Raw genomic sequence first — 12,167 nt, 5'->3', positions numbered from 1 at the left:
TTCTGGGTATATACCTAGAAGAGGTATTGCTGGATCTTCCGGTAGTACTATGTCCAGTTTTCTGAGGAACTGCCAGACTGATTTGCAGAGTGGTTGTACAAGCTTGCAATCTCACCAGCAATGGAGGAGTGTTCCTTTCTTCACATCCTCGCCAGCATCTGCTGTCCCCTGAATTTTTGATCTTAGTCATTCTGACTGGTGTGAGGTGAAATCTCAGGGATATTTGATTTACATTTCCCTGATGGTAATACAGTGCTTTATCATAGTGGTAACATATTATAGCAAATATCACATTCCTATAAAACATTGAAATAAAAAGTTCTAATTAAAATAATTAATTAATATAATAACAGCATATTTAGACAATCATTCTTTACATATTGTTTGACATTGAGCAAAATTATTCTTTACATAAAAGCTGACTTATTTATTTATTTCAAAAGTAAACTAATATGATATTTAGAATATTTAAATGATTTTCCCATTGGGACTATAAAATAAATGCTTTTTATGCCAGAAAATATTTTGCATAATTATTAATTAATTTGGTGCTTTTTATTTCAAGCATGAATGAGACACTTAAAAGTATTGTTTAAAAAATGTGGTATAGAAGCAAACTTATATTTCACAACTGAGTAATCTCAAATGGCTGAGAAGCACCTAAAGAAATGTTCAAAGTCTTTAGTGATCAGTGAAATGCAAATCAAAACGACCCTGAAATTCCACCTTACACCAATTGGAATTGCTAAGATCAAAAACTCAGGTGACAGCACATGCTGGCAAGGATGTGGAGCAAGAGGAACACTCCTCCATTGCTGGTTGGATTGTAAGCTGGTACAACCACTCTGGAAATCAATGTGGAGGTTACTCACAAAATTGGAAATAGATCTATCTGAAGACCCAGCTATACCACTCTTGGCATTATACCCAAAAGATGTCCCACCATACCTTCAGGATAATCTGTGGGGACCTAGGGCAGGGGGAGAGAGAGTGAGAGGGACAAGAAACACGGAGAATGAGAGCAAGACAATTTGACTGATCAAGCTCTGAAAAACTTTATTCTGGGATCGCAATATAAGCATAAGAAAGAGGAGAATTCAAGGGAGGGGTGAAGAGCCTAGGGGCTATCTGAGTGTCACGTGGCAATCTTCAGTTCATGGAACAAATGGTCATGGTGTCCTCCACCCACAAATATTCTTTCTGTTATGACCATGAATGTTCTCTCAGAGCTATTTATGTAAGCTAAAAATTTTCCACAAGGCCATGCCTGAGGCCATGGCCCCCGCAATTTGTGATAACCAGAACCTGGAAACAACCCATGACAGAAAAATTGATGCAGAAAATGTGGTTCATTTACACAATGAAATACTACACAGCTATTAAGAACAAAGACATCCTGAGTTTTGTAGGCAAATGGATGAAACTAGAAAGTAACATTAATGTAACTCAGATCCAAAAGGAGATTCATGTATATACTCACCAATAAGTGGATATTAGCCAAAAAAAAAAAAAAAAAAAATGTATACAGTCCACAGAACTCAAAAAGTTCAACAAGCTGAAGGGCCCAAGTGAGGACACCTCAGTCCCACTTGGGAGAGAGAAGACTGCAATCACAACTGGGGAGGAATTTGAGAAGAGATGGGGACAGGAGGGAGAGAGGAACCTGATCTGTTATTGGATGAGGGGAAAGGCCTGAAACCTTGTGAGCCAGCAGTAAGGATGCAAACAGGCAACCTCTGGAGGTAGAAGGTTGGGAGGACCCTCCAGAGTGCATCAGAGACCTGGGAGGTGAGAGACTCTTGGGACTCTTTGAATCCCGAGAGTGAAAGACCAGACAGTAGGGAGAGAAAACTTATAGAGCCCAACTCCAGCAGGAAGACAGGGCATTAAATGAGGGAGTCTGGGCCATCCCACAGTCAAAATTCTGACTCATAATTGTTCCCTTCTGAAAGAATTACAGGCATGGAAATGGAGAGGAACCTGAGGAAAAGAAGGTCCAGCAACAGGCCCAAAGTAGGATCCAGCTCAAGAGGAGGTCCCAAGGACTTACACTAAAGCTATGGAGAGCTCACAAAAGGAATATAACTGTACTCTGGAAGATGCAAAAAGCAACTGAAAGAGTCTGATGCAGATATTTGCACCTAAAAAAATGGACAGAGTTGCTGACCCATGTTGTTGAATTAGGGAAGGCTAAAAGAAGCTGAGGCGTAGGGCTAACCTATAGGAGGAACAGCAATCTCAATTAATCTGGACTCCTGAGATCTCTCAAACACTGGACCACCAAACAGACAGCATACACCAGCTAATATGAACCTACCCACACACATACAGCAAAGGACTGCTCGGTCTATGTTCATTCAGAGATGATGCACCTAACCTTCAAGAGAGTGGAGGTTCCATGAAGTTTAGAGTTCAAGTGAGGTAGGGGATGGGGACATCCATGTGTAGACACAGGGGTGGAGAGAAGGTATAGGATGTGGTACAGTCGGAGGGTGGACGGTGAGGGGATAAAATATGGAGTGTAAGTAAATATTTTTAAAAATTAAAGTATTGTTTAAATTATTGTTTATATTGTAATTTTATATTATATATTTCTCCATAGTTCATCCTAACATAGATACCTGAATGAAAAAATTCTATCATAAACAATTAAATGAAACACACAAAATTATATTATTCAAATTAAAAATATACCTTATAGAATATAACTTAATTTTTTTTCAAATTGCTTTAATATACTGAAAAAAGAAAAACAAAATTTGATCCTGGATGATTGGGTTTGATCCAAACACCATTGGTGGTGAACAACTCTTTATATACTCTATGCTATTCTTTCTACTTGTCCATGTTCCACTAGGAATGATAGACAAGAATGTTGGGAGTGAAGTGATAAGACAAGCAAATAACTCAGAGTGAGGAGGAAAGAAAGAAAGGTAGGGGAGGCCTTGTTACTGGGGAAATGCTTTAGCTCTGTTACCTTGATATTTCTCTAGGCATAGAGTAGAATATGAATTCTGAAGAGAAATTTGTCACAAAGAAGACAGCAATGTAGGCAACTGAAATAGTTATGTGGATGTCAATCATTGATACAATGTGGAGAACTCTAAAAGGAAGTGAGATGAAACCAAAGATACTTTTCCCTCCACAACTGTGATAAATCCGACAAGTATGTGCAATTGGTGATGGTATTCCTTTGTAACTAAAGGCATGACACAAATCCTCATATTGATTGTTTATAAGGCAGGTAAGTTCATTGCTTATTGCTCTGTGGAAGTGTATATAACCTATAGAGTTGCCATTGCCGTCATCATTATCTCCATCATCATCACTATCCTGACAATGAGTGCACTGCTTATTCAAATTGATATAAGATTAAACTTTCTGTTTTGGATTTGGAGGTATTGATTAATTTTTATAGTATTTTACACTTTATATTTTTACCCTATCATTAACTCTAAGGGGAAAAAGAACTATCTGAGATGGTTTTCATTCTCCTTTTTGAGACATATTCATGAGTAAGCTGCTCAGACTGAGCTTACACTCTCTGTATATTGTTGTGTGACTTTAAGCTCCTAATCCCTCTGATTATTTCTTCCAAGTCTTGAGGTCACAAATGTATTTCAAACTGTTGCCCTTTTTCTAGAATGTTCAGCAGAGCTTTAACTAAAGCCAAACTTCATTAATCAAGTATCATGAAAAAATTGTGTGGCTTCTATGTAGTATTTATTTGATATGGTAGAATATTAATTTTATATTTAAAAAGTAAATTTTTGGTAGCAATTTGTTTAAATAATTATTTTTAAGAAATTCAACTTCAACATTATAAGAAATAAGATTTTATTTCTATACTGTCACTTGAATAATCACTAGGTTGGTTATGCAAACTGATGAATTTCAAGTACAACTTATTACTTATGTTTGAATGAACATTTGTGCACAGGGAATGGTCTTAATTTTACTGAAAATATGAATTATCCAGTATCTGAAAGTAACAATCTTTTACTATTTGATAAACTACATTGAAACAGACTGCCTAGTTAATCTGTATACTACAGAGTCTTGGAGCAAGTTGATAAGAATTTTTTTTTAATCATTAATAGGATTTTACATCAGGAATTTTGAATTCAATGTACTAATGAAAAGATTTTTGCATAAGTCAGACAAAAGTCTTTCTCAGTATTTCTGTACTTTTAGGCAAAATAACTGATTTCTTTAGAAATTCTCAGAGAGTTTATTGACTTTAAATGTAAATACTCTAAGTCTTGCAAAGCATAATTTTTTTATGACTGCAATTTTAAAGTCTCTTCTGTACATTTATGCTCCATTATTTAAGAGCAAAATTTGCAGCTACCAAAATATTTAAATTCAGTATATATTTTAGACTATATTATCTTATATTTTTTCCAAGTTTTCCCAAGAAACAAATCTACCTTTGTTTTTAATAGGAAACACAGAAAGGACATCTGATAAACAGGTTTGGAAAGATTTCTTTAATTAGTAAATGATTCCAGAGAATAAGAGAATTTTTTTCCTTTTATTAACACTTTGAAGACTAATATATTCAATAAAATCTTAAAAATTCTCAGTATTCATATTTGTATCTCAGTTATATCAGATTATTCGAACATGTTTGAAACTAAGTTTAAGATAAAGTATTTATTGATTTTGTTGGACTACCTTATTTGCTTAAAATTCTGTATAATTAGTTTAACCTTTCAATGTTTCGTGTATTACAAAATGAATAAAAATCCTTTACTCAAAAGTGCCTTTGTGTTTGAGATTACCATATATATATATATATATATATATATATATATATATATATATATCCAAGTTATAAATATAAAACTTGAAATATACTGCAATTTTCATCTAAATCAATCTAATAACACTCACCTAAAGTGTAGTATTTTAACTTTTATAGTACTACAGGATAATTGTGATTTCAATGCAAAACATAAAATATAGTGAGCTACAAGGACCGAAAATTTAGATCTTTGTGAAACAGACACAAACAAGTTGTCAGTAGATTTCCTATGCATTTCTTTTCCCTAGAATTGTATATGATTTACAATTCATAAAAAAAAAAGGTTTCAAGGAAAAATAAGAATGCCTACGATATGATCTCCATCTCTCTGGATGATTGTTACAGGAGGAAGTTGCATTTTATTTACTAGGGTTGTGCAGCAAAAGTGTACTTAGAAATCTCATCTCTCCTTGAAGTGAAGGAATAGTGTTTGCACATAAAACAATATTTACTACAGATCTTGGAGGTATATAAATATTGCAACAAGGATGTGTGATTAGGTTGTTTATACACTTTTTGTGGCTGTTTGCATTTGTCTTTCATTATTTTTTCAGCTTTTGGCCACTACAACAGAAATTACCCATTTTACCATTGCTCTTGAATCAAGGTTATCTTAATGCTATGAAAGAGTTAATGGGATTACATCCATGTTTAAATTGCTTCCAGAAAATAACTTTAGCTTTGAAAAAACTAAACCCAACCTTTGTGACATTATACTCCAAGGTACAGATAAAGTTTTGAACTCTTGAAGAATAATAAGCAATGCAAGGTGACCTTGAGAAAAATGAACAAGATTTCCCAATTCCACGTTCCCTACACAGCATCCTATTACTCTGGTTTGAAATGACACTATTATAGAGCTCATTCCCCATGAATGAAAGAATTATCCCCTATTAAAATGTAAATGCCCGGAAAAGACAGAACAGGAATCAATCTATCATTTATACCTTAATGAGAAGAAGTCACTCAAACCCTCCCAACATGATAGCTCTTTGAAACTGAACATTGATGGCATGTAGATGAGGCACAGGTACTTGGGGAACAAGGGTAGTAAGAAGCAAAAGAGCAAGAAAGGGAATTTGGAAGTTCTGAGAACAAACGCTGCATAATTAATGTTACAGAAAAATTCATTGATTGAGAACAATTCCTGGTTGCCCTTGTAGGCTCACAGAGACTGGGATGGACAACCCTCTAAAGGATGCCCTTGCATATGTAAAAAGTAGGTTTTTCCTCTTTTCTATGTAATACTAATGGGTATACCATTTATTCTAAAGACTGCTAATGTGTTTGCCACTGCATGCATAGCGTTCTGTACAGCAATTCAGTTCAGTTGTGTTGGCTCTAACAGTATTAAGGACAAACATAAGTACATACTTGGACATGTTATCATAATTAACAAAAATTGTAATAAGTATCTTAATTTTAATTGTCTGGCTCATTGTTTAGAATGGGCTTTCTATAAATAGTATAAAATGTTAATGTTTTATAGTTTTTTTCAACTTAAAGTTTTGGAACAAAATTTATTTAAAGTCAAGATAACTTTAATTTTTTATTTGTATTTATGTTGGTATTTATGTAAACTAAAATTTCTACTGTATAGCTGGATTGTCCAGTGGTTAAATCTGCTTATTGCTCAGACAAAGGACTTATGTTTGGTTTATAAACATACATCAAAAGACTTACAAGTGCTTGTAACTCTAGGTCCTGAGTAACAGACACCCTTTCCTGACTCTTAAGAGCAATAACATATCCACAGGTGCAAATGCAAAAGCATACAGACATGCACACATATGCACACAAACACAAACACATACATACATGTGAGTATGACACTAAATAAACTATTAGATCTGATTGGGATTTAAAAATAAATGAGCACACCAGAGTTAGTAGATGTGAAATTGGCAGCATGAGAATTGCAGGGTGTTCAAAGACAAGATGCAGAAAGATGGAGAAGTATGTGTAAAATATAGGGTATTAACATTTCAAATAAGTAGAAAAACACACATTATAATGGCTAATGGGTTTAATTAGAGAATATTTATTTCTTTCAGACTCACATTATTTTTTTTAAGGTTTTGGGAATAATATGATGAGCAGGTCAGTGTCTAGCTTTGTAACTGATGGTTATACTAAGTTCAAGTTGCATCTCTTTCTTTAATCATATTGAAGCATTTAAACACATTTTAATTGTAAAACGTTTGCCACCTACATCTCTCATTATTTTTTCAGATATCTTTATGTGATATGCTCCTGATCTGGGATTTACAAAAGTCTTAATAAAATTAAATTTCTTTGCATCTCCATTGCTTGATCAATTTGACATATGCTTTAAGTACAGGGTATATGCCTTATTGTAAAAGGATTGTATAAGATTGCTGGTTTCAAGACTAAATTAAAGTTTATCTTTTGGGAAAATAACAATTATAATGTTTTTGTCATTTTTGGTCAAATATGTCAATTAAAACCTTTAGTAGGTAATGAAATGCTAGATGAAATTTAATATATTTAACAAATAAGTAGTATGTTTCCTTACTGATATTTTTAACTTTCACATATTTGTTTATTCGTCGAGTTTGAGACATGGAAGCATTGTCAGAAACATTAGCTCCCATTATGTTGATGCATTATTCAACTGTAAATCTGAATGTTCCACTGTTAAAATTTCTTTCCGCTTTAAGTGATGTAATTTTTATTTTTATTTTTGTACATATTGTATTTATTACAGAAAAGAAGAGACATCAAAGGGTGACCTGAAAAACAAAGTACAACTGAACTAGTTTGTCAGAACGGTTATCTATCCAACAGTTGGAATAAAAACTATATAATTAATTGCCTTTGGATACTTTGGTAACATATGTCAGCCATCTTTCTTATCACTGAACAAGACACATTTGAACTGGACAGATCAGTATCTCACTGAGGTATGTGGGTGCTGATTGAACACAGGTGTAATGGTTGATCTATTGTCACACAGTCTGACGTTAACCTAAGATCTTTGTTGAAATAGTTATTACTGATGGCACAAAATGTAATTGCTAATTTTCTGCCTGAGTGGTTACATATTTTCTCTAAATCTTAAGAGTTATTCATCCTTTTTCCATTGGCCATTTCTCAGAGTTTCAGGCAGATGTGTCAGTGGTCTGTGGACCAGTAATTGAACCTGTCACTTGCAATCTACCAACTTCATTCTTCAGAAATGTGACTACTGCTTTATTGACTCTCCTGCTTATTTCTCTGAGTATCAAATGTTGCTGTTGAACCTAAGCTAAGAACTACTCATTGTTTACCTTTCAGGCACCCTTTGATTGCAGAAGAAAGCAATTGGTTGTGAGTCCAATTCGATGTTCTTAAATATTTATCAGAGATTTCAGTTTCCAAATGAATTGAGTTTTCGATGAATGATCTTATAATAATTCGTTCTATTATTCTGTCCTTGCAGAAAGTCTTGAGGATTCAGTTGTGGAGCAGAAAATTTGCTCTTCTACCTTAGAATGATTTAACATGACTCAGGTTGCTGCATTTCCTCAATCCCATTGAGAAACACTGTAGCTGGTGCTTACTATCCAATGGTCTGGTAGTATGTCATTACTTTGACAAATACTACATTGTATTTTATTCCAATGCAATAAATTCAGCTACTATATATCTCACACATTTGTTTTGTATCACTTCTGAAACAAACAGTTCAGATAAGGGTTGTCAAAGCAATATATGCCAAATTTAGAAGATATCCAGAGAATTCTTGCAATTATTTCCTTTTGGGATATTTTCAAATTAAGTCATTATATAAAAAATACACTTTATTAACTCCTACTCTTGAATTTCATTTTCAAGAGATTAGAAAATTATTCCTACAAATATATCTGATTGATAGAAGGAAACATAAAAAAACTAGGGCTGAGTGTGAAAAGAAAAAAAATTCAATAATTATAAAACAGCATATACTTATAGAATTTTAAGTTAAAAATCATAATCATTTATGAAAAAACACAGCTCAGCTTTAAAACAGTATTTCCATGCTTGCATTATCTAAGAGAGGTATTGCATTTTGGTGTCTTTATATTTAGGTGAGGCACAGCCATCCCACTCTGCTGATGTTAGCATTAGGGACTGTAGTAGAATCACTTTGAATGCCACATGGTACATGCCACTTCCACATGTCAGTGTTGGAAGGGAAGCACGGTAAATCTTGAAGTCCAAGTGATATGCGATATTGAACAGAAAATAAAGTGAATTAGTGAAAAAAAAACAAAAACAAAAACAAACAAACAAAAAACTCTTCAATAAATAAAAACAGAGGAAAAAGCAGTGTACCTCAAGACATTGTCATATCACCAAATCATAAGTTCATGTTTATTAGATATTTTCTTTATTTATATTTCAAATGTTATTCTCTTTCCTGGTTTGTCCTCTGAAAACTCCCTCTCACTACCCCCTCCCCTCTCCCTGCATACCAACCCACTCACTCCTGCTCCTAACCCTGGAATTCCCTTACAGAGCCCTCACAGGGCAAAGGGCCTCTCATCCCTTTGATGACTGACTAGGCCATACTCTTCTACATATGTGGCTGAAGCCATGAGTCCCACCATGTGTATTCTTTGTTTGGTGGTTTAGTCCCTGGGAGCTCTGGGGATACTGGTTAGTTCATATTGTTAGTTCCTCCTAGGGGGTTGCAAACCCCTTCAGCTACTATGAATCCCTTGGTTTCATATCTGTTTCACTTTTTCCTCCCTTGAAAATTGAAAAAGCAAATCAATCTAATGTATAGGTGATATGACGTCTTGGGACATAAAATATTGTCAGGGGTGTGAAATGGAAGTATATATGACAAATGTAGATAGCATCATACAATCCATTTTAGTAAACAGCAGTTTGTTGAATGAGTCAGTGCTAGAGTGTAAAAAAGAGTTTCCCAAACCTGAAGCTGGTGCATAAAGCAATCAAACCCAATCTTGGCATACATTTCCCAGTAAGAGTGTACTTATATGACTGTGTTTTCAAACAACAATTTTATCTTTCCCATTGAATGAGTTCTACATGTAAGTCATGAAAAAATATTTACTTGGTTAGTCTACATGGATATGTATCATATGTAAAAATGAATACTCATACACAAACACAATGAGGAAAACTGAGCAAAGCAGTGATGTAGAAGGACACAAAGATATTTGGGAATAATAGCAAAACTTTAAATATAATACCATTTTTCTGGGAAATCAGATTATTGCAATTTTTTCTAATTCTTAATTTCATCTATTTTGTGGCTCATGGTTTCAATTAATAATGCCAACATTCTCTTATGTTTCCTCATTCAGTTACAAACTTTGAATTGCACACACATATACACACACATACACACACAAACACACACACACATGCACAAACATATATGTACATGTACACAATGTCCATCAGAGTGTCACATTAAATTCTCTAAATTTAACTAGTGAAAAACTCAAGCCACATAAAATAACTGTAGCTTCAAATTTAAGAATATCTCATTAGACAACTACACAACAGAATCTTGTTCGTGTATTAAAAACAGACATCATGAATTTCTCAGACAAATGGATGGAACTTGAGAATATCATCTCGAATGAGAAACCCAAATCCAAAAGGACATGCATGGTATGTACTCACTTATAAGTGGATATTACCCAAAAAGTACAGGTACCATGCTGCACTTCACAGATCCAAAGAAGCTAAACAAAAAGGAAGGCATAAGCAAGGATGTTTGAATTTCACTTAGAATGGGGAAAATAGTCATAAGAATTAGATGGATGTGGAAACTGGGTAGGAGAGGAGATGGGGAGGGAAATGGGGGTCTTTAAGATCAGGTGTTGGGAAAGATGAGATAGATAGCCAGATGGCCATGAAAATGAATGGAAACCTGCAACTGATGGGGGTAAGGATGTGGGAGGCATCTCCAGAAGGATTTACGGACCTGGGATATGGGATGTGCCCAAGAAATAGCTGGGGTGAACTTAGATATGACTCACTAACACTGGGGACATGGAACCTGAAGAGACTACCTCCTGTAGACAGGATTTCCAGTGAGGCAATAGAGAAACCAACCCCCACACAAAACTTTCAACCCAAAATTTATCCTGTCTCCAAGAAATACAGGCACAGGGGATGGAGCAGAGACTGAGAGAATGGCCAACCAATAACCAGAGCAATTTGAGGCTCATCCCATGGGCAAGCACCAGTCCCTGATACTATTAATGATGGTCTCTTATGATTGCAGAGGGAGCATGCTGCCCTCAGAAAGGCACCAGTCAGCAGCTTACTCAGACATATACAGACATCCACAGCCAAACAGTGGATGGATCTTGGGAACACTTATAGAAGAGGAGGAGTAAGGATTGCAGCCCAAAGAGGATAGGAACTCCACAGGAAGACCAAAGAGTCAACTAATCTGAGGGGAAACTAGGAAAGGGATAACATTTGAAATGTAAATAAAGAAAATATCTAATAAAAATAACATCAAAGTATCAACAATAATATTAAAAAGAAAGATAAAAAACCCAGTGTTTGTTTCTGATTATTTTTCGAGACAGTTTTTCTGTATAGTCCTGGCTGTCCTGGAAATGGAATTCACTTTGTAGACTAGGCTGGCCTTGAACTCAGAAATCTGCCTGTCTCTGTCTCCCAAGTGCTGGGATTAAAGGCTTGTGCCACCACCGCCCGGCTTGATTTTTTTCTTAAATCTAAGAGCTGAGAAAGAGGTCAATTTATCAGTGACTTCCAGACTGCGCTGGAACTTTAGTGACAGGACAAGATAGTTGTAAGTCAAGAGTGGCTTTGGCAGATACAAATGGCTTAGAGCAGCAAGTGAACCACATTTACAAGCCAGTACAACAAGTAAATTTTGAAAAGAGAATGCCAAAGCTATGGACCCCTGTTTTGATGTTGTTGTTGTTTAGTTTAATATACTTTAATCATGACCTTTGTACTATTTTATTTACCAAAAATACTTTTTCAATCTAAAATAGTTTTTCTATTTTGCTTTTTTAAAAATTACTTTTATTTTTTTACAGTCCAATCCTTACTCCCTCCTGGTCCACCCTCCTACAGTTCCTCATCCCATTCCTTTCCTTCCCCCACCTCTGCCATCTCCAAGAGAATGTCCCCCCACTCCCCACCTCCAGTGCCCTGCCTGGCCTCCCCACTCCCTGGGGACTCAAGTCTCTCAAGGGATAGGAATATCTTCTCTCACTGAGGCCAGACCAGGCATCTGCTGTATATGTGTCTGAGGCCTTGAACCAGCTATTGTATGCTGCCTGGTTGGTGGCTCAATGTCTGAGAGGTCTCAGGGGTCCAGGTTAATTGAGACTGCTGGTCTTCCTGTGGGGTT

The sequence above is a fragment of the Mus pahari genome, chromosome 18 (genome assembly GCF_900095145.1).
Source record: "Mus pahari chromosome 18, PAHARI_EIJ_v1.1, whole genome shotgun sequence".
NCBI lineage: Eukaryota > Metazoa > Chordata > Mammalia > Rodentia > Muridae > Mus > Mus pahari.
This window is presented reverse-complemented; position numbering follows the sequence as displayed.